The sequence below is a fragment of the Fringilla coelebs genome (assembly GCF_963513975.1).
Source record: "Fringilla coelebs genome assembly, chromosome: 3".
Taxonomy (NCBI): Eukaryota; Metazoa; Chordata; class Aves; order Passeriformes; family Fringillidae; genus Fringilla; species Fringilla coelebs.
Genome location: NC_140030.1, coordinates 100542921 through 100565470, shown reverse-complemented (window position 1 = coordinate 100565470; position 22550 = coordinate 100542921). Strand labels below are relative to the sequence as shown.

Sequence of the window (22550 nt, the reverse complement as noted above, 5' to 3'; positions counted from 1 at the left end):
AGCTGTGAGATTCACCTATGAGGGCAGGAAAAGGACCCTTCTGCCACACTGGCTGTACATCCAAACCATGCAGGAGAGCTGCTCAGTCCAAAGGGCCACTCAGGGCTGCATAGTGTGACGGCACTTTAAACACTGCTTGGAAAACCCTTGGCTTGCTTCCCTGCTCTGGCTCTGCCTGGCTCCTGCTCCCTTTCACCCAGCTCTGCCACTCCAAAACAGGCACAGCCTGTTGGCATCCCCTACCCATGACCCCGTAGATCTCCACATCAGGAAAATGATTTCCAGGCCATCAGCATCCTGATTGCATCAGTACAAAAAACCATCAAAACCTTTCCAAATATAGTCAGAGGCACAAGCCCTCCATGAAGCCGATCAAGTAAAACACACATCAGGCCACCCTGGTTTCTGTAAAGGACATTAAAAAGTAAGAATAATTATCAGTCTGCAACTGATTTTTCCAAGTATCCTATCTCTTCAATGAAGCATCCAATCTCCTTCCACCATTTCCCCAGCAACTCTCCAAAATAAACGGACAAATAGAGAAAATAAAACATCCCTGGTATAAAATTTCAGCCGCATTGGATGAATTTGGGGGCAGCTTGCAGAAAATGAGCTTGGAACCGTTTGTCAGGGAGACTGCAGTCTTGCTTTTCACACATGGAGACCAAGTGTCAAGTTGTCCCTTTCTCCCACGACTCAAGAACTCAGCAAGGAATATGCCAGGAAATAAGAAGCAAGGGGGAAATGCCACATTTCTCTGGGACTGGGGCTTTTTGTTTGTTTGTCTGCTTCTCAAACAACTGTCTTCCTACTTGCTGCTGTCTTCAGACCATTTCCTTACCCTTACCACCTGCCTTTGGTCTTCTCTTTATCAAGCAGCATCGGGCTCTTTCCTGTGATTCCTCTTGGGTTGCTGATGCCTTCCTCTGTGCCTGTGCATCTCCCTTGCTGATTTAAGCACAGTCTGCCCATTCTCCACGAGCTGGCCCTGAGGCTGCCTGGCTGGCAGACTCCCTGTGTGATCTCAGGGCAGCCCAGCATCTCCCTGTGTTCCATGTCTCTGTGTAAAACAGGCAGAGCATCTCCTGTGAGTGCTGGGAGAATCAAACACTGCTAACAAGCCTGAGGCTCTTGGGCAGCCTGGGGAGGAAGTATCTGCCCAGAGGTGTCCCAAAGGGGCCAGAAGGGAGGAATTACCTGGCCTATTCCTTTCCCCTATGCCCGTGTCCTCTCTTCCCTCGGGACTGTTTTTGCACTGGGTTTGTAGCTGTGTATGGGTCTTCTGTGCAGCAGGATGCTCCCCTGGGCAGGAGCAGAAAGCCTCAAGGGAGAGGAGATAAATCTCCATCCCTAGCTCCCTGTGAACATCCAGGGATGAAGAGGTGGAGATGTCCATGGGAATGGGTGTGGGGGAAGACCGATGGAAGTGCAGGTTGTTGACCTGAGCAATTCAGACACAGAACTAGGCAGGAGCTGGGCAGGTTGGGCTGGGCTGGGGGCTCACCCTGGCATGCTCCATCCATCTGTGGGACTGCTCCTGGCTGGGGAAGGGTGGTAGCACCTCCCAGCAGAGCCACGTCCAGAGGCACAGCTCGGGCCCGGCTGACTCTAGAGGGAGCTGGATGCCAGTGCCGAGCAGATGGCCAGCTTTTAGACCCCCAGACCTCAGGCAAGGGGTTCTAAGCCCAGGTGTGTGCCCGGCCTTCTCTACCTATCTCACACACAAGGTTAGCCACCCCTTCCTTCTCCTCAGACTCCCCCACTTTCTCTGTCTCCTCAGGAGCTCTTTGCAGCACCAAATCTCACTTCTATTTGTAGCCAGGTTTCCTTAGGAAGCCAGGCACATGAAATCACAGTTTCCATGTCTGTCTGTCTGTTCACATCGCTCCCCCCTCTTTCCAATTTCAGTTGAAATCACCAGAGGGATAGAGATAACAGCAAAAGCCAAGTTCCTCCAAGGTTCCTGAAAGCAGCTGGAGAGATACCACTCACACCCTTGGCAAGGGAAAGCCCAGTCAGGCAGCTCAGCCCACACTGGATGCCAGAGTATCAAGAGCACAGCAGCCTGCAGCAGCCCCAGGTGCAGGCAGGATTTGCACAGCTGTGTGCTCTGATGTCCAGGAGCTGGGAGCACGTGCAGATCCCAGCACTCTGAGCTTGGACAGAGCTCCAGGTTGTTCCCCGTGCCAGTCACAAGGAGAGCCACTGCCACTTGTGTTGTCTATGACCAACCTGTTGGTTGATTGTCCAGTGATGCTTGTATCTTGCAGGGCACTGGGCTTTGTTACAGGATCTAAGTTTCATTAGGATGCAGGAGAACAGGGGCTTTTTTTTCCCAGTGACCAATATCCCCTCAAAGCCACAGCAAAACCCCAAATTCTGTCCCAGATGCAACGCCAGAAAATCGCAACCCTGAATGCCCTGAGCGTATCAGGGCACTACAAAAGGCAGAGAAGTGGCTGTGCATACACGGCATCATTTTAGGTGCTGTAGGGACTCCCAGTGAGGGCATAAACCAAAGTTTGTGCCATGTCATGTGCAGCAGTTCCAGGAGAGAAGATGAGGCGCAGCCTGGGCAGGTACAGGACAGTGATCATTTAAGTTTCAGGAGCCGTTCACAGCCAAGAGATTACAAAAACCTTACAGAAAGTGAGGGAAGGAGAAGCAAGAGAAGTTTCATCAGGTTAGAACTGTGCTGCTGCTGACACCCAGGAGTGCTGGACACAGAGAATGCATCCAACCTCCTCAGGTATCTGAAATGCAAAGGCTGGTAGAGAGGAAGCTTTGACCAATGTGGCTCCTCAGCACTGACTTAGGAATTGTCCGTGTCAGCTGGTGGGGGCGTAAGAGGAGTCAGACAGCTTTCCTGGGAGTTGGTGGTGGGGGCTCATGGCTTGGCTGGCAGGCGATGGTCCTAGAAATGATACATTATTTCCCCATTTGGCCTTAATTTCTGTGCTGGACAAGGGGCAAAGCTGCTATTGAAGAACCAATCAGAAGGAAAAGGGGAGAAAGGAACAGCTAATAGACCCTCCCGAAGGATCACAAATGCCTTTCTTTGATGATAGCCACGTCCCCAACCAAAGCCATATGTAACAGCTCTTTTTTTCCCTGGATGCCACCATCACATCAATATGCAAGTGTCCCAGCTTCCCTTTTCTAAACAAGAGCACACCCCTTCTCTTTGTGACAAACAGCACGTGAATTTCTAGGCAGGTGCCCGGGGAGCACACAGAAAAAGAACCCCAGCCTCTCTCAGCCTTCATTTCAATTCCCTGACTTGCGAATTTGCAACGTCTGGGACTGGAGGAATGAACAGGTCCCTGCAAAGCGCAAGAGAAAAGGAGCCCTGAAAGCACACGCTCGCACCCTCACACCCGTGACCTTGTGATTTTACTACAGCTTTCATTTTCAGAATCCAGTCCTCCCTAGTGCTTGCTGCATTTCTGCAACATTTTGGCAGTTTGCTCTCGCCTTGGAGACAGAGCAGAGCGTGGAGTTGTTTTGCATGGCTCGGCGGGGAGGGAAGCAACAAGGCTGTGAATAAAGAATTAAACTCAAGATGACGGAAGAGCCCCAGCCATGCTTCCACCTAGACAAAGCCTACGTGATGAGCGCTCCTTAATGCCAGCCCTTAATAACGCACGCTGCTCCAGACGAAAATGGGAATTTCGGCGTGGCTGCAGGTGCCTCCGACCACTCACCTCGGGAAGCGTTTCAAGGCAGGGAGAGCAGCCCTGCCTGGAGGCACGCACAGCCCCGCCAGGCGGAGGTACCGCACCCCGCCGCGCACGGGGGGATGCGCCCAAATCCCCCCGGGAAGGAGATCTGCCTCAGCCCCTGCCCGACCCCACCTGCCCGGCAATGCCTTCGGGCTCTCGGGCTAGCGTGGAAGCGACCCCGCCGCAGCCGCGCCTCCCGTCGCGACATGTCGCGATTGGCCGCCGGGGGAGGGCGGCGAGCCCCTCCGCCCGCCTGGAGGTGCCGCGGCTGGGTTGTAGGAAGCGTTCCCGGGTGTGTGTGGCGAGTGCGAGCATCCTACCCCCGCCTCCCCATCGCCCCGGGTGCCCCATGCCGCCCCCCGGCAGCCTCCGCCGGCACTCGGATCGCGCTGTGGGAAGCAGCGTGAGGCTGGGCAGGGTCGGGGCGGGGGCCGGCCGTTCTCGGTCCTACCTGGCGGGCTGCGGGAGCGGGCGTCGCCGGGGCCGGCTCAGCAGCGGCGGGGCATCGCGGCGGGGCGGGCGGCGGAGCCCCGGTGCGCGGCTGCGGCGGCGGGCGGGAGGGAGAGAGAGAGAGAGAGAGAGGGAGGGAGGGAGGGAGGGAGGGAGAAGGGAGGGAGGAAGGAAGGGAGGGATGGAGGGATGGATGGAGGGAGCGCGCGCGCACACACTCACACGCGCGCCCCGGGGATGCGCTCAGCCGGCCCGCCCCGCAGGCAGCCTCCCCTCCCTCCGCATCCCTCGGCCGCGCACCGCGGACAGCGAGACACCCGCCGTCCCTGCTCTGGGGAGCAGCTGCAGCCCGCCTCCTCGTCCTCCCGCTGCTGGAAATATTTCCCGAATTCCTCCTCGGATCGAGGGACTTTGAAAGGCAGGGCTGGTTGCGGACCCACCCCCAGCAGCCCTGCCCTCCCTGCTTGGGGCAGTCCCCAGCCCTGCCCTGCCTGCCCCTAGCCCTGCCCGTCCTGCCCGGGACAGTCCCCATCCATGCCCTGCCTGCCTCCGGCACAGCCCACCCCACCCTGGTCGGTCAGCTCCTGCCCACATCCCCCCGGCCGACCTGCAGCCTGCCAGGGCGATCCTGAACCCATTTGCACCCTTCGGCGGGGAGAGAGCCCTGAGAAAGATGGAGAGAAGGGAAACGTGCGTGTCCGCGTGTGTGTCTGTCTGTGTGTGTGCGTGTGTGTGTGTGTGTGTTTGTGTTCGTGTGTGTGTGTGTGTACAAGGAGTGCCTTGCTGTGTCTGTCCCCGTGCCCCACAGTGTTGCCCATGGCAGCTGTGGGGAGGCAGAAGGTCAGGAGCATCCCAAGGGGCCCCGGGTTGATGTTCACCCCCCTCTCACATCCTCAGAGTTGTGGCCAGGGTCAGCAGGGGACGTGGGGTGACAGACAAGGAGCATATGGGTCAGCTGGGCCCCTCCTGGGAGCTGGCCTCACATCTGGCAGCTGGGTCAGTCCCTGAACCCACAGAGTCTCCTGCCCCCACAGGAGGGTCCTCCCGCTCAGGGAGGTCCTGCAGGAAGGCAGCAGCCTGGCACAGAAGGACTTGCTGCACCTCAGGCTGACCAAAGTGTCCTTCCTGTGGGCAATTCCCCTTTCACCATGCCTGAATGACTCCTCCACCCTTCGCTGGCTCCAGCAAGGAGCGGATGAACCCATTGTCCCACCCTCCAGGCAAAACTCTGTGACTTTGGGAACTTAAAATAGGACCAGAGCTAATAACTCACACACTGGTGTGCAAGTGTTCCCAGCGACCTTGATGAACCCTCTGTGCCCAGATCCTCAGGTGAAACAAGAACTGTGGGGAAGCAGAGATATTGTTTTAGCTCCTGCACCCTCTTACACCCTCTCCCTCTTACTGTGTCAGCTCTGCCTGTAATTTTGGTCACCACTAGCAAGACAGCAACACAGAATTTTACCTGTGGATTTAATTTCTGTTCTTCTTACTTGCTTCCAAAAAAAAATTTTTTGGAAGAGTTTTGCACCACCGTGTCTTTCAGCAGAGTTGGAAAACTAAATTTCTCTGTTCAGCATGAGGGGTAGGACATGGACACTGTCACAAAACTCCTTTGTGAAGCACTTTGTGATGAGCTGGCTTACCAACAAACCAGCTACTTATAATTAGTGCTGCAGCAGTTATGGGTGTTATTTAGTTTTGGTCTCACTTTAAGAACTTATTGCCTATATATGGAATTAAAGGCATTTCCATATAAGAATTTGGTTTAGAAAAAGCCAGGATTTTGTGTCAAATAGCTAACTCTGATTTTCTGCCTCACCTCTTTTGATTTAAAACTCTTTAGAGGAGGGATAAGTTTGCATCTGGCCATGTGTGGTACTTTGATGGTGTCCTCAATTCTCCCAGCAGGGCCATTGATATAAAATGAGCACAGCTAAATGTGTACAGCATGCCCAGTGCTGTGCTGGGCTCAGGAGCTGAGCAGGGCAGTGGATGTGTACCAGTGGCATTTGGTTTGGCAGTGGCTGCAGGATGCAAGGCACTGCACAAGCCAGCATGGCAAAAGGATAGTGTGAGCAGGAGAAATTGGCATGGTTGCAGCACACACAATCCCTGCTGGTGCTTTTCACCCTGCACACTGAAATCCAATCACTGCACCGGTAAGCAGTGGAACTCAAATTTTAGTCATGGAGTTCTCCCTAAAACTCCTTAATTCCCTCAGTAATGTTGCTGACCTACTTCCCAGCTCTTTCAGTGAATGCAGTACCCAGCTCCTCTGGATCACCAGGGCTGTGCTGATGGGCATCCACTGGTGAGCTGCCCCCTGAAGAGCCAGGCATGCCCACGGCTCCTGTAAACTCACCTCTCTCTGCAGCTTGCAGTGGTGTTCCTGTGTCCTGGTGCCTCCTGCTGAGACCCTCAGAAAGGCTGCTTCAGCTGCGGGATTTGTGTGACATTCCAGGGAGCTGAAGAAAACAAAGAGTTTGTCAGTGTTTGTGTCTGGCTGCTTCCAAAGTGACTGGTTAGGAAGAACAGGGGGCTGGGAGGCTTGGAGAAGATGTGCCCCACTCCCTGGTCCCTCGCACACCCCTTCCCAGGCACATTTAGACTTTAATTTCTTACAGACTCCAAGAGAAAGGCAGAGATGGGCTCTGAAGGAAAGGGAAGAAGTCAGGGAGTGGGAGAGACAGTGAGCCCAGCTACTGAGAGGAGATGCTGTGTTCCAGGACTGCTCCCCACTGCAGTGGCCATGGTTCACCCTGCTTTTTCTCAGCCAAACTAGCTGAAGTGGTGGCTGTGACAGAATGGAGCTCTGCATGGGCTGTGGGATCTGCTGGGCGAGCCGAGCAAACCCTCCTGCGCTCTGCCTGATGCTCTAGGCAAAAACCCAACAAGACTGCTCACGTCCTGACACAGCAAGTTCTGTCACCGTGTGGGCACATCCGTGCTTCAGCATTCCAGCCTGCAGCCTGCACTGTGCTGGGAGAGGCAGCTGTTTGCTCCAGCTACCTCCACCTGCCTATCACTCTTTGCAGCCATGCAGGTGAGCACCTGCCACTGCAGCCATGCTTCCAAGTAAGGATTACTCGTCTCCAAACCATGGAGATTCTCATGGCAGTAGTAGTGAACGGCTCATTCACTCCCTCGTTCATTCATGCCCACCCACAGCTCTCTCCGACAGCAGCCTGCATCTCTCTGCAGTTGCTGGAGGAGGTTTCTGGGTATTGTCTGCATGTGCAGAGCACAAAGGCAATTCCTCCTGGAAAAGAATGGGCTTAGTGGGCTGTGGAGCCTTGAGCACAGGACAGAATGGTGCAGGCCAATTCTCTGCGCTGTGCCTTGTGGAAAAAGGCATCTGAACTGCTGCACAGTTTAGAGGAGGGGGACACAAAGCCTCAGGCACTTTTTGCTTGAAAAGTTTCTGCCTCGTATTCCCTGTAAGAGATGAGAGGTCAGGACAATGCTCAGCCCAGCCAAAGCACGTTCATCTCCAAGGAGCTGTCCTACCACCCTTTCCTGTCCCTCTTTGGAGCATCTCCTCAGTGGAATGCTCAGGTCTCAGATGATGCTGGAGGATAACCAGTCGTCTGCTTTGGCTGGTTATCTCTGGTCATGGTTTTCCTCGAGTCCCTCAGGAGATGCCAGAGAGGTCCTGCAGAAGCAGATGGGTTGTCACCTCTGCTTGTCATCCATCTGTCTTTGCTCCTTGCTGCAGCAGACTTGAGCATGCGCTCCCTGAACATTCTCTGGCTCTCCTATGCATGTTCTTGGCAGAGACCTGGAGATCCCTGGAGAGTGGTGTTTCTAAAAAAGATGCTTAGAAACATCGTTTCCAGCAATTTGAGCATTTCCTTTCACTGACACCTTCAAACCAGCCTTTGCTGTTAGGAGGATAAATCAGGCATTTAGAAGTGTGGCAGATGGAGTGGGACACAGCAGTGAGTAGGAAGGGCAATTTTATGTGCTGGACATCAATATATTTCTCTTTGAGCTCTCTAGGCTGTGCCTCTGTCACTGTTTCCAAGTACCTGGCGCAGTCTGAGCCCCAGTGATCCCGTGGAGGTCTGATTGCATCACAGTTGTCCATCAGCCAGCCAGGGGGCTTGGATGTGAAAGGTGAAAGGATCTTCCCTGGAAAGCTGAGAGTACAGACTGCACCCCGGGGAGGAGGCAGTGTTTGATGGGATGTTTGGGCACACCTGTGAAAAATGGGTAGTGTGTGATTTGCTGTCCCTCCCCTGCTTCGAGAGCCTGCAGAGGTAAATGGAGAAACCAAACTTGTGCCACTTTAGAGCTTCCCCCCGGATATTTGCTCTGTGCTGTGTTTTATGCATGTTTAAACAATAAATCCAGAACACAAATTCATGAGCATAGCATTTAACAGCTTGGGAGAGAGCTTTCCTGGAAGAAACATTGACTGGCCAAATTTTGCAGAGCACTGCTTATGTGCAGAGCAGGCACAAAAGTATATTTGCCCTGGAAATCACCTGCTGCATGGGGACTGAAAGGAGTAGTTAGAGGGGCTGGACTTGAATTTAGGAAGCTTGGAAATGGGGAGAGTTTGCCCACATTTTGCAAACATCTAGGCTGAAAAACAAGATGCGTGTTCTTCTCTTCAAATTCTGCTTCATAGTCATACTTTTCTTTGTGGAAACCACTCGTTTTCTGGTCACCAGGAACGTACAGGAAGACTTCAATATGTGCACAGAATGACTTCAGCAGCTGGGCTGATTGTGAGAGATGTACAAGGTGCAAACTGTCTCCTCACTCTTCTCAAAGGGGTGGAAACAAAAAAGCCTTCTGGCAGCTGTCAGTTGTCTCACCAGCAGTGCATGCTAACACCAGCATCCCACTCCCACTTCTCAGGCAAAAAGCAGCTCCTAGCTGGAGTCACTGAATCACTGGAAAATGAAGGACCAGATGTCCCCTGCTGAACTGGCTGTCCCTTAGCATCTTTCCCTAGCAAAACCATGACACCTTTGTTTTGCTCTCACAAGACTTCAGAACGCAGGGACTCCAAATGCAGAGGCAAGGTTGACTGAAATTAGTGTCCCTGCGAAAGCCATAGCCCAGTGACTCTGCTGCTTCCCTGCCAAGGGCCATGGAAGTGCAGTGTGCCAGCCCTGGGGTAGCACTGCCATCAGAGAGGCATTAGCACTCTCCAGCTGACACTCCAGCCCCCTTCACCACCATTCCAAGACCTGGAAAAATTTTGCTTGAAAAAAAGTTATCCCCCTTAAGTGCAGAATTATAAAGTAACAAATAACATGTTCTCTGGATTTGTCTTCTGCTCTTGAGCCCTAGAGTTTGGTGCTTTCCAATTTACTTGGCAACCAGAAGCAAGTTAAAAAATACCCTAAGAGTGGTGAAATAGTAATCACATGACTCCAGGAGCTGGGACTTGCAGAAAAACAGAAGTGCAAGTACCATGTGGCACTGTCTGGGAGCTGTGTCCTGCAAACTGGGGATTGTGAGGCTTCCCCAGCAGCTCTGGCCCTATTCCTCCTTTGATCCATGAGCAAGGTTCCCATAGTTACCAGTGGGAGCACAAGGCAAATCAGATGTAGTGCATGGTTCTGGCTGTGGCCCCTGGTTGTGAAAGTAATTTGGCCTCCTCTGTATCATCTGTTTGCCAGCCTTCAGCAAGGCTGGGTATTCCAGGGAAAATGGCCTTTTTTACTGAGAGTGAGATGTGACTGGCCTCAGCTGCACAAAGCACCATATTGATGTTTTATTTTTGCCTTCCAGATCAAGAAGGCCAGTGGAACACCTTGCAAAAGCCAGGCCCATTAGGTGAGAGGTTGTGCAATGATTTCCCCTAAAGGGAAATTTTCTTCTCTGTAGTGGGCTCTGATCTGCTCTCCCTGAGGGTGGTTGGGCAGAAATGTTCCCTGCCTCCTTGCTGCTTTGACTTTCCCAAGCTCTGCTTTGTTTCCCCTCCAAGTGGCCTTGCCTGGCGAGGTGTCCCTCCAGCACACAAGAGCCGCCAGAGATGAGTCCTGGAGTCCTGGGGACAGAGGAACATGTTGTCTGCTGTTATCAGTCAGTTTTAGGCCACAAGGACCCATGTGGTTGGAATTTCTGTGCTCCTTGACCTTCCCAAGGCACCTTGCAGGAATCCTGTGTCCTTGCTCCTGGTTACTTTCCCGCTGGGACAGCTGAGACAGCTGCAGGGTTCTTTTCCCAGTTTCCTTGCCCACAGTTTAGTCTGCTGGCCAGGGACTCACACTGGTGCACACACAGACCTTGCTCCTTGGGCACAGTCTGCTCCAGCTCTTCTGGTTTTGTCTGAAGATGTCTGAACCCAAAATGCTCATCCTCTCTGTGCTGCCTGCTTGAGCAGTACTGAGGCAGAAACTCAGAAACCACTGCTGCATGCCCTAAGTGTAGGAATTGAAGCCCTGCATGTAAAGAGAATTTACAAAAAAAAAAAAAAAAAAAAGAAGAAAAAAGAAACAAGAAACACAAAAACGAGATGTAACTTCCTGACTGCTTAGTGGTTATGGGTTTGGGGGTTTTGCTGGACACTTTGGAGATATGAAACTGCACCATTTGTAAGACTGGATTTTCCTTTCAAATTTCCATGCTCTCACTTGCTAATCTGTTTCCCCCTTGAAATTTCAGACATGGCCTGTCTAAAAGCTGCCCTGGGCTGAATGTTTTTATCATGTCTTTCTGGATTGTGATGATGCTTTAAAATGATTGAAGATGCTTCTTTGCCACCTGCCTCATGGTTAGAAATCCCCAAGTCCCTTAAGGAAATCTTCTGCTCTTTTGGGAAGCTGTTCCCAGCTTCTCTGAAGTGTGTTTTGGTTCTGAGGCTGTAGAAGCAGCTTGCTGGTGTGCAGGCAGCTGTGTGTTTGGTAGGGCAGTGTCCTACAGGCCTGATGGGAATACAGGCTTTCCCTTTCCATTCCGCTCCCTTCCACGTGAACCTCAGTGCACTTTCTGCCCCCTGCACCTCAAGATACCAGTGTGGTGTTTTGGTCATTGTGCCAGGGCTGCTCATCCAGTACCTGGATTTTACTTGCCATCAGTGGATTCTGGAGTTATGGCATCAGGGAAGCAGGCAACAGCTGCATAAGAAATAAGAGGGGTGAGAGGTCTCAAAGACGTGATTCAAGAGGAAACATTGCAGGAATGCAAACTGACAAGTCAAGAGGAGACATATATCCTTGCCCATCTGAAAGAGTGGATGCTTTCCATTCCTTCTGTTGACATGATAAGAAGTCAGGGGGTTAAACTATATGGCAGGGACACTGAAGTTTGGCACAAGGAAAAACTTTCTGTAGCCATGAGAGGAATGGTGTAGGCAGCTGGGTTGCCTGTAAAGAGGGAGAAGTGTGTCTTTTATCACTGAAAGATTTTAAGATCAGGATGAGCAAACCTCAGATCAGGTGTAGGTGACTTAGTTCTCAACATCATTTCACCAGAAAAATTTGAGAGATGAGCGATCAGAGGACAGTGAGCACATCACAAAGAGAAAACTGAGGCTGTGATTAGGCTGAAAGGAAAGAAGATGTGCCTTTAGGCTTTGGACCAAAATTTGGTGTTGTTGAAGAGTCAGAACTTTGGAAATTAGGACATGCTGGGAGAGCACAGCAAAGTCTAGGTGGCAATACTATCCAATTTCACACAACCTGGGAGCAGACCGACCTTCATTCCAGGCTGGCAGCCAATTTCCTGGGTGGATGAGCCACTTAGCTCATGGGACGCCAGGGAAGAGAGCTGACTGCTGCTCTGAAGCCCATGGTATGTCCCACTTATGTTTCCTCCTGTCAAGGTTTGTTCCAGGCTATGGTGGTTGAGGAATGGTATTCCCCAGGTTAATGCTCCACTAAGGCCACGTGCTGCTCCCACTCCCCCTTCCAACACAAATGGCAAAGATCACGGGCTGAGATGAGAACAATTTACTGGAAACAGCAGAGAGATAAGAAAATGAACAGTAACAGCAACACTATTAATTTTAAAAGTGTACAAAAGAGACAGAGTGATTCACATGCCAATATGCTCCTGAGAGAGCCATTTTTTGCACAGGCAGATAGTGACAGAACAATGCTAGTTGTTTTAAACTAAAACAGAAGAGATTTAGATTAGATATTAGTAAGAAATTCTTTACTGTGAGGGTGGTGAGGCGCTGGTACAGATTGCCCAGAGAAGCTGTGAATGCCCCATCCTTGGAAGTGTTCCTGGCCAGGCTGGATGGGGCTTGGAGCCAACTGGTGTTGTGGAAGGTGTCCCTACACATAGCAGGGGGTTGGAACTGGCTGATTTTAAACTCCCTTTTAACCCAAACCATGCTGTGATTCCATGATTCTATGAAAATAATGTCCTTGGTTAACCCTGGCTGTCTAACAATGTGAAATAAAGGCACGAGAAGCCACCAGAACCTGCAGATTGTAAGAAGAGGGGTGATGCACCTGCAGCTGACTGTCTGATCAGTAGCTGCACTGACTAGACAGCAGCAGGAAAAATGGCAGGAAAGAGAAACATTGCTGATAACAAAGGCAGGGCACCAGCTTAATCACTGGCTTGTCTGGGGCAGAGGGACTGGATAAAGAAGCAGAACCCAGGAAGAAAAAAAGAGGCAAAACCAAAATATGAGGTAAAGGAAGTGACACAGCCAGGACTGATCTGGGGCCTTTGGTCAGCTGTGTGCTTAATTGTGGCAATGTGACAAATGAGCAACTGTGGTGGGTTTAGTGTTGGCCAATTGCTCTTGTGCTTACTAGAATGTACTCACTCATTTCTTATTGTGGGATGGACCTGGGAGAAAGGGAAGGTAGGTTTAAAAATTTGAAAGGGTATAAAGAAAAATTTATTAATAGTAACTAAGAGAAAGAGTAATAAGGATTAGAACAAAAATTTTAGGACACTTTTCTTCTCCTTGCAACTTTTTCTTTCCTAATGACAATGTAAAGAAAGGATGCCTAAAATTTCAGTTAGTTTACTGCTTTTAGAATAGTCTTTCTTCAGTTTGCTTAGGGAGAGAAGTCTTTTTTGTTAATATTATGGAGGCTTCTCCACAAGAAAACAGTTCTTTTGTGGCTCTCAATTTTCATGAATAGCAGCTGCCTGGGGAGATTCGTAATTGTGAAATCCCTCCCATTTTCTATAAGCTTTTCTTATGGCCCCTGTGTTTAGGGGCCATGTCAGCTTATGGGGTGTTGTTTTAAAGATGAGCTGTTTAAAGGTAAAAGTTCTCATTATCTATCTCTGAAATCGTCTTCATCTTTAGGAACAGAGGTCTTCTTCTCTTTCTTGGGGTTACAGGACCTTTATTACTCTTCTCTCTTTCTTTGTTCAAACTTTTCATAGGATTACACTTAGTTTAATATTTGCTGACTTTAGCATGGAGACCTTTGTTTGGTACCTATAATTTGAACACTTTTATTTCCTTATACCTTCATGCGTTGTAGGGAAAAAGAGTCTTTCTTCCTGTTTTCACAAGAGGATTTACCTTAAAACTAAAGGCATTTCTTCATCCTTCTTATCTGGGACTTGACTTCTTCTTTACTGACTTCAGTGTTTTTATATTGTTCTTCTGCATGCCTAGATTTTACTATTTTGCCTCTCTCAAAAGAAGATTGAAGCACTAAAAAAAGTTAATGTCTTACCCAGGACTTACAAATAGTCACTTAACCCTAGCTGGGCTCAGTACCTTACAGATCAAAGTTACAACTAAAGAAAAGTAACAAAGATCTCAGTAACTAAACTAAAACTCAGCAGTAACACACTAAGAAAGAAGCTAATAACTTCCCCTCTCCCTTTACTCAGCAAGTAATAAGAAAAACCCAGGAAGTGCCCACAGCAGGGGCTGCCCAGCCTAACCTAACCAAAACAAGGGCTGGGCAGGACATGTAACTTCTTAACCAACCAGAAAAAAAAAAGAAAAAATTCACAGGTTTCTTCCATCTTTAACATGTATTTTTCACAAAAGCATATACAACTTCTTAGTAGTTCAAACAGATTGTCAGGTGCACAAAAGCTTGACATCACTGCCATGAATACCTCCTGTACAAAACCACCGCGGCAAGGCAGGTGTGAGGCTGTACCTGAAGTCAGCCAGGTCACGAACATCTGCCACATCCAGCACACACCCAGCTCCTCAGAGAGCCTGACTCAGCACAGGGCTTTCCTGCAGACGGCTTTGTGTGGCCAAGACCCTGCTGAAGTGTCTGCATAAGACACTGGCACAAAAGAAGGGACACGGGTCAAGTGACATCCACGCCAAAGGCAAAAAATGAAATTACAGCTCAGGATGAAGGCAGGGCATCTGTGCTGGCAAGACATCAACTTTATTAAGGTTAGAGCCTTCAAACTTGTCTGGCTGTATGATTTTCTGTAAGCTGCGTACATCAAGGCACGTTTCAAGATAACCAGAATGCGTTTCAAAGAGAAGGATGTTAAAATCTGGCATGTTCTCATCAACAGGGACAGAACATGTCTAGAAAACATCAGTAGAGGCACAGCTTGTAATGCCTACAAACTTGTCTTGTTTTGTAGCAATCTTCTAGGTCTGTGCCTCAAGGCATGCTCAAAATAGTCTGCCTGGTTAGTTTTAAGGTAAGAACATTGAGATTAAAGGTAAAAGGCTGAATACTTTTTTAGTTCAGTGTTGTGGAAGTACATCTTCAGGCTTTTTAACACCTTAAGGCATTTTAACACCTTTTAAGGCCCTTTCCAGGTACACATGAAGATGGTGCATGTATAGACAGACTTGTCCTGGCCTCTGAAAATGCAATGACTCTCACCAAATTATGGATCCTCAGGTGGGTCTTTGGTGATTTATTTTGGAGGTTTTAAGCATCTAGAAAGGGTCTGAGTAATTATTCTAAAATAGTCATTATTTGTCCTGAATCCTAACTGATGATTGACAACTTCACAGACAAATCATTGCACACTGAGCAGATTTTCAGTGGCAAGCAGTACAAAGATTTCTCTTCTCTGACAATGAAAGGGTCACGTCCCACACACACCATTCTCCTTCACATGATCCCCATACACATCTCCGTGGTCCTTGTACACACTCTCAGCAGACAACCTTCAAGATTAACTCTTTTGTCAAGATTAATTTGGACACATGTCACACTTCAGGGGAAGGGTGAGGTTATCAGTAAGGCTCTAAAAAACTCTTAAGTGTCGGTTACTCTTGCTCTCAAAACTTCACTTTGGATCGCATCAACTCAAGCCAAAAGGCAAATCTCTCAGTTATCAAGAAAGATGCTTTGTGGAGCATCTCTTTTCTTCAACCAGTGGCTAAAAAAGTAGGATCACAGAATGTTTTAGGTTGAAAAGGCATCTAGGATCATGAGTCCAGTTGTTAACTTAACACACCAAAGTCCACCACTACACCATGTCCCCCAGCTGCCACATCTACACATCTTTTCAATACCTTCAGGAATGGTGATTCCACCATTTCCTAAATAAATAAACAGGACTCATCCTGATACTGAGGCCTGGGGAACACCCCTAGTGACAAGAGAAACTTTTCAATGCATTTGTTTTCCAAGCAGTGCTGTGGGCTAAGTCAGGATACAACATGACAGGAACACAAGGATACTGTGGTGCTGGACCTTGTTGTTTTAAACCTTTGAGTAATGTAGTCAGAGAGTGAAGTGAGGACACCTCTTACAGCTGCATGTCTCTCTTTTTGCAGTATTTTTCTCATGAATTAAGGCTACCAAGGAGATTTGGAAAACATACTAGGATTCCACAAATTATTTGTTCATCAGCGACTTGGAAAAACATGCATAAGAGGTAAATGCTAGAAATTAAACTTATCTCCTTGGTCAGGATAGAGCTTCTGCCCTGTGCACGTGGCTTACATCTGAAAGATGCCACAGCAGGCAGCAGAGCAGCAGCAAACATCACTATTGTGGCCACTCAATAAAAGTGGGGACCTGCTTATCCAGATAAAGATAGGGCAATCCCCAACATCTGTCCGGGCGTTTTTCCTGTACAGAGAATGCTTTCAGAGCCTGGCTTCAAGTAGCTATGTTCTAGATCTGTGAGTTCATCTTGAAATAATAGTTGGCAGCCCAGAGCCATGTAACGTTTAGCATGCTTTAAAGGACCATATGGAATAAGTTACACTGGAGTAAAACAAACACCAGTCTCTCACATCCAGTGTTATTGTTAACAACTTACTGGGCTGTGTGTATTTTTCAGCAGCAAGGATGACTCACTAAATAACAGGATAATACCATGGATCACTAGCATGTTGTGGTCTGTGGCCACAGGAAGGCTTTACTTTTATTGTGTACATGTTGGCAGTCTCAGCACAGCAGCAGCAAATCCAGAAGTTTATTGCTGTGTCTAGGGCAGAAGCATAAGATCTCCGCTTGGAGCCTTCCCGTAAGCCAAAAAAATAACACGGGATAATTCTCCTGTCCTGCTTGCCAGGCTGCAGCAAAAGCAGCAAGCTGGGAATCAGAGGCTGGGAAAGGAGCTGTCACCTTGGATTTGCTTCCTTGCTGCAGCGTGTGGATGTGGCAAACGCTGATGCTGGGAGGAGGCTCCTTCAAGGGGATGGGATCCCCGTTCCCACACTAAAGCCTGGATGTGTGGTTGCCTCTTTTAGAAACAGGTGCCAAACCAAGCGGGTTTGGAAGGGTGAAGGGGTTGTAGGGCAAGAGGTACGTTCCACAAAACCCTGGGCCCCTGCAGAAATCCTGAGGGTGGTGAGGGATGCCATCAGCTGCTTCATGACTCCTCAGGCTTCTCTGCCTGAGGCTGAGACCATGCCCAGGTCACTGTGGGCCAGGCCCCTTCATCACCTCCACTGAGCTCAGGTGCTGTCCCTCGCTTCCTAAGGATTGTTGATTGGGAGATCTCCCTGTAGCCTGGGAGACCTCGGTATCTGCAGGGGTGCAGTAGCCAGAAGGGGACATGGTTGGGACTGGAAGGTTATTCCATACCCCCTCACGTCATTGCCAGGAGCAGGGGAAGGGAAACTGTCCTGGGCACAAGGGGTTCCTCCTGATGGAGAAAATGTGGCTGGGGGAGCCATCAGATACCACTGTTACTGGGGGGTGGTTCTGTGCGAATTGTTTCTTTTCTTTATCTCCTCTGACATTCCGTATTATTAATGTTACTGTTCATTTTCTTATCCCATTGCTGTTTCCAGTAAATTGTTCTTATCTTGGCCTGTGATCTTTGTGCCTCCAGTTGGAGGGGAGAGGGAGCAGCACAGAGTGATTTTGGTGGCTGTATTAAACTGGGGAATACCATTCCTAAACCACAGCAAGGGAGCATCTCCTGTGCCGTTTCCAAGAGGGACTCAAGGAAACCTTTGCCTAGGGGGACATAGAAAGGCAGCAATAGTTTTGCAGGCCCCATTCCTGCACTTTCCATGTTTTGTTATTTTTACATTTTCCTCTATTTGCCTGCTTATATAAGAGGGTAAAAAACTCCGAATTGATGTTCCAGTGAAAGAAGGAACATTTCTCTGGAAGAGGAGGAAATGATGTGTGGTGGTGTCATGCAGGATTAGTCTGCAGCCTCCGGGGCACACTGTGGTCTGTGGGATAACCTGGGAAATACCACAGGGACAAAACTTCTGGTGAAACTCATCCTGAGCAGACCTTGAGAGCCCTGGGGGACTGATGGCAAGAAAAGGATTTTATATACTATTCAGTGCACTTTATTCCCATGGGGAGTAAAGCAACCCAAGTGCTGAATCTCCTTCCTGCCTGGCAGGGAAAATCTATACCTAAACAGCTTTCTGTGGCAGAAGAAGTTCCTGAGCATTCGTCCTTTTTGGTTATTTAGAGAAAAGTCATTAATCATTGTTAAGCTGAGTGGAATCCAAACTGGTCTTCCCACTGTACCTGTACCCAATACTCACATTTTGTAGAATACCAATTCTGTTAGCATTTTCCTTCTTCTGTGCCCACCTTTCTCCATAAATAAATTGATGTGGAATCCTCCAGAGTGAAATGTTCTTCTCTTCCTCTTCTCTTCTCTTCTCTTCTCTTCTCTTCTCTTCTCTTCTCTTCTCTTCTCTTCTCTTCTCTTCTCTTCTCTTCTCTTCTCTTCTCTTCTCTTCTCTTCTCTTCTCTTCTCTTCTCTTCTCTTCTCTTCTCTTCTCTTCTCTTCTCTTCTCTTCTCTTCTCTTTTTTTTTTCCTCCTCTTCCCTCTCCCTCTCCCTCTCCCTCTCCCTCTCCCTCTCCCTCTCCCTCTCCCTCTCCCTCTCCCTCTCCCTCTCCCTCATGTCTCTGGAAAAGACACAGCTAGAGAGATCACAAATGGAAACCTGCATTTTATGATAGCAACGTCAGAGTTCAGCATTCCAAGGATTTGGGAAAGATCCTAAAAACAAACAAACTTAGGAGGAAGTTGAGCATTAAATATAAGAGAAATCCAAATATATTGAAGAATGGAAATCAAAATAACTTAAACTTTGCCCTGCAGTGACCCCATGCAATAAGAATACATTTATGATTAGATAACAGTGATGGCTGGAGCCCTAAATAGGAATAAACTGAGTTTTGAAGACCTCCAGGTTTACTGCATTGTTGCTGTTTTTCCCCTATATGCTGCCAGAATAATAGTGAGCTCCCCAGAGGATCAGCTCCAGAATGAATGTCTGCTCATAAATTCCCTGCTTTACTTACAAATTGTCAGAAAACACCACCACTACTAAAAGCTGTCATGTTGTTTCCTGTTCCTGTAAGAATAGGAAGATTATGTTTTTGCAAGAAAACCAAAGAAGAGAGCTGGACATGTTCAGATTTTTTTTTTTTAAGAGTCCTCAATTCCTGGTCCAAATCAGATTTCAATTGGCAAATGGGTCTGCAGGATTCTAGGCTGGGAGCAGGCAGAGCCATTGCACAAAGCCCATTTTGCTAGGACATAGGCAGTAATGTGCATCTGGCCAGAGAAGTGGGTCAGTCTGTCAGTGTGTCCTCAGAATGTGCTCCAATCTTCTGACTTCCTGGAGAAAAGACAGAGATGGTGTCCAGACACCATCCTTCCACAAAAACACCGAGGTGTCTGGAGGAGGAGAATATGCAGTGGGCTTACTTCAAGTCAGAGCCAGTTTGCAAAATCCTTACTAAGTGAATTCAGGGCGTAGCTCTCCTTGCTGATTTCATTTTGGAGATGCTCTCTTCCTGGGCACACTGTAAACCACAAAGGTGGTTTTGCCTTCTCACACCAAAGTCTGAATTCAGGGACTAACTGTGGATGCCTGGTGCAGAGACTTTCTTCAGATGTGTTCTCTGAAACCCAGGTGTGTTTGGCTTTGTTTCTTTAAAGCCACTAAGGTTTGGGAGCAGAAGCCACCAGTGCATCTGGAAGCCCTGTGTGCCTTGGCTCCTTTGATGAGACACAGAACGTATTCCTGCTCCCTCCAGGTGCCACCGTGGCGAGGACAGCTTTACCCTTGCCAGAGGCCAGCAGGAATAGCCCAGAGCTCAGCTTTGCCCTTGATCCTTCACCCCTGGTGCGTGTGCTGCCCCCAGTGAGCTCGCAGCCTTGCTGAGGCTGACGGTGAGAGAGAGCAGAGCTCCCCCTTCCCCCTCTCCTGCTCGCACTCTGGCAGAGAACGGAGTGTGGGAGGACCTGGGGCGGATGCTGGGAGGCTGCAGCGCTCCTAATGACTAGTCACTTGTAAAGATGTTAGTGATACTATCACCCCTGCTCCGTGGGGCTCCTGGTGCTCACGGCTGGGCTCTCTCAGTGACATCCCACCGCTGCACACAGGGGCTGGACACACCCCAGTGGTGCCCGTGGCTGATCAATAGGGAATATGAACAACAGCCAGCACGCTGGTCATAGCAGTAAATATTAGTGATAACACTAATGCCTGAAAATGCTCCTGATAGAGGGAGGGGGGCACAGAGGGCAAGCCTGCCTTGGGGCTGGCAACCAAGAGATGATTCATGTCACCAGGGCTTTGTCTACCAGGTCTCACTGCCCCAGGCCCTGCACCAAATGGAAACAGCAAATTAAATAAGTCCCAGCTTTTCCAGCTCCAGCCTGCCATCCTCTTCCTGGCCTGCCCAGCACAGCTGTCAGGTAACGCCCTGCTCAGGGGACCACACACGTATCAGCTGGTCTTTGTGTCTCTTGGGGAAGGGAAAGCTCACAATCTGGGGAAGGGGGGTGAGGAGGAAAAGGAAAAATTGAGTAAGAAATTTTTTATATCAGCAGGTTCACAGCAACCTGTGAACCAGGTTCACAGCAACCATATCCAATAGGAAATGGAAGCAATGTGAGTAAGAACGAAATGCAGAAATGTTACTTCAAAGCATTAGCAGCTGAAAGGTTTATTGGTTAGTGACTCACTAGCAATTTAAAAGCTATTTATTGACCCCAATTATTTAAAGATTGATTTCTGTGTTAGCATTCCTGTGGGCAGGTGGCATGTGTTTAAAAGATACCTCTCAAAAGAATCAAAGTTTGCCTAGCACAGACAAAGGAAACCAGACAAAGACAAGATGTGTATTTCGGTGAGGGTGAAAGCTGAGGAAAGTGGGAATATCTGTGGAGATGCTGGCCAAATAAGGGAAGATGAGGGCATTGGCCCTTTCAACTGCAGGCTCTACTATGGGGTTACAAGCAAACACTTCCATTATGTTCTTCTTATGTAAGGACAAGGGAAGGCATTTTCATTCATGAATGGAAATGTTTATGACATTTGTGGTCGAGTGATTTCCCTTTACGATCATCCTTCATATCTCTGAAATCTCCTACAATTTCAATCATACTCCTGATATTATTTTCAGTTCTTTCTGTATAATTGCAGTTCACCTGCTCTGATGGTTTTTTTCCAGTCTATTAACCACCTGAAAAATGACAACGCTGTGCCTAAAACTTTGCAGTGGGACTATGAATACAATATTATAACACCTGAAAACACATGAAATGTTAACCCAAAGCCATTCACTAGCATTTATAGAAAAACCTCATGTTTAACTGTACCACCGTATACCAACCAGATTTTAAGCCAAGGCTATAAAAAGCTTTTTTGTGTTCTTTTTAACAAAACACTTGGTGAAGAAAGCCTCTCTGCCAAGGCTATACTCTGCTTTTGTGACAGTGCCCAATTCCCAGAGCTGACACATTTCTATGCTAGTTTGAAGGAGACCTATTACTTCAGTACTTTGGAAATATTCACAACAGCACACAGCTGTTTTCACTGGAGCTGACTTTCACAACACTGTAATGGCAGTTAAAACTGAACCAAAAATCCTTGCACAGGATGTAATCAACCTCAAATCTACAGAGAAACATTGGGAAACTGCCTCGAAGTGCCAAGAAAAACAACAGTCGTTTACAACGAGCTCTTCCTTATGTCCAGTCAGCTCAACCCAAGTGAAACACATTTCTCAAAACGAAAGTAGCGCAGAGCAGGGAAGAAAAAGCCCTTGACTTTTGAAATGAAATTTTTAAAATAGAAACACAGAGAGACTCTGACACTGGCAACCACCACTGATCCTTCCTGCCCACTGAAGCTCAATCATCACCCAGTCTGTGAATCTACTTCTTGAGTGATAAAACTCTTGTTTTCCAACATTTTTCTCTTGCCTCCTTCAGACAGTTGGAAAGTTCCTGTCCCTCCAGCGGCAGAGCTGTTATATGTCATGTTTCCTACTCAGAGAGCTTAACCATTATCCAGCTCTTGGAGCCATCCCATTGCCCCAGATTTACGGCTTTTCCCAGGATGTCAGTCCAACCGAATCCCCAGGTGTTCCCAAGAAATGCCTGAGTCGCTCTTCACTTACCCCAGCCGAGGCTCAGCAGTTGTGGGTCATGCAGAATGGAAAAAAGCCCTCATATGATAGTGTCTCTATATTTACCAGAAAGAAAGGAGCTGGGGTGCTTGTCCTTTAAGTGTCTCTAAAGATGGTTTGCATAGCTGGATCTCAGCTTATCTATGCTTTTCTGCTTTCGCTTCCATACATGGATCTGTTCCCAACAGTAACTCCAAGCTGTCGAAAAGAAGCTATCTGGCAGCTTTCAGCTTCATCTGACACGTAAATGAGCGCGAATAAATAATTACATTTGCTGCCGTTTCTCCTTTTTTTTTTTTTAAATTTGCACCTCAGGACACCTTTTCTTTTTTTCCTTCTCCCCAAATTAATATTTTGCTGTTTTTCCCAAAGTTATTCCTAGGGGAAAGCAAACAGAAATGACCCAGGCAGATTTTTCTCTCCCCTTCCCGCAGGCTCACATAATTTTATTCTCATAAATATCTTTTTTTTTTTCCATTTGCCTTGCTTATAGGTCAGAGTTTTGCATGTTTGCTACTTGGAATCATGTCAAAGCAATATACATCATGTCTGTAGCAAAGGAAGGTTAAAAGTCAAATTTTTGGAGAGAGAGAATACAGCTGAGCCACATGACTGCTCCCAGATTAGCAGCAGT

The 22550-nt window shown here is 48.4% G+C and overlaps 1 protein-coding gene across 3 annotated transcripts in view; it reads right to left on the bottom strand.

Annotated features, from left to right (window-relative positions):
• SLC8A1 (solute carrier family 8 member A1) overlaps positions 1 to 22006 on the bottom strand; it is a 123325-nt gene extending 101319 nt beyond the window's left edge. For 2 of the 3 annotated variants that reach the window (XM_084203239.1, XM_084203237.1), the window contains exons 1-2: positions 21908 to 22006; positions 6538 to 6640 (exon numbers count right to left, since the gene is read on the bottom strand). The gene's annotated coding sequence lies outside the window, so the exon portion shown is untranslated. Of the gene's footprint in view, positions 1 to 5447; positions 5517 to 6537; positions 6641 to 21907 lie in introns of all 3 variants that reach the window. The other variant, XM_084203238.1, reaches the window with a different exon arrangement.
• Between the last annotated feature and the right edge of the window lie 544 nt (positions 22007 to 22550).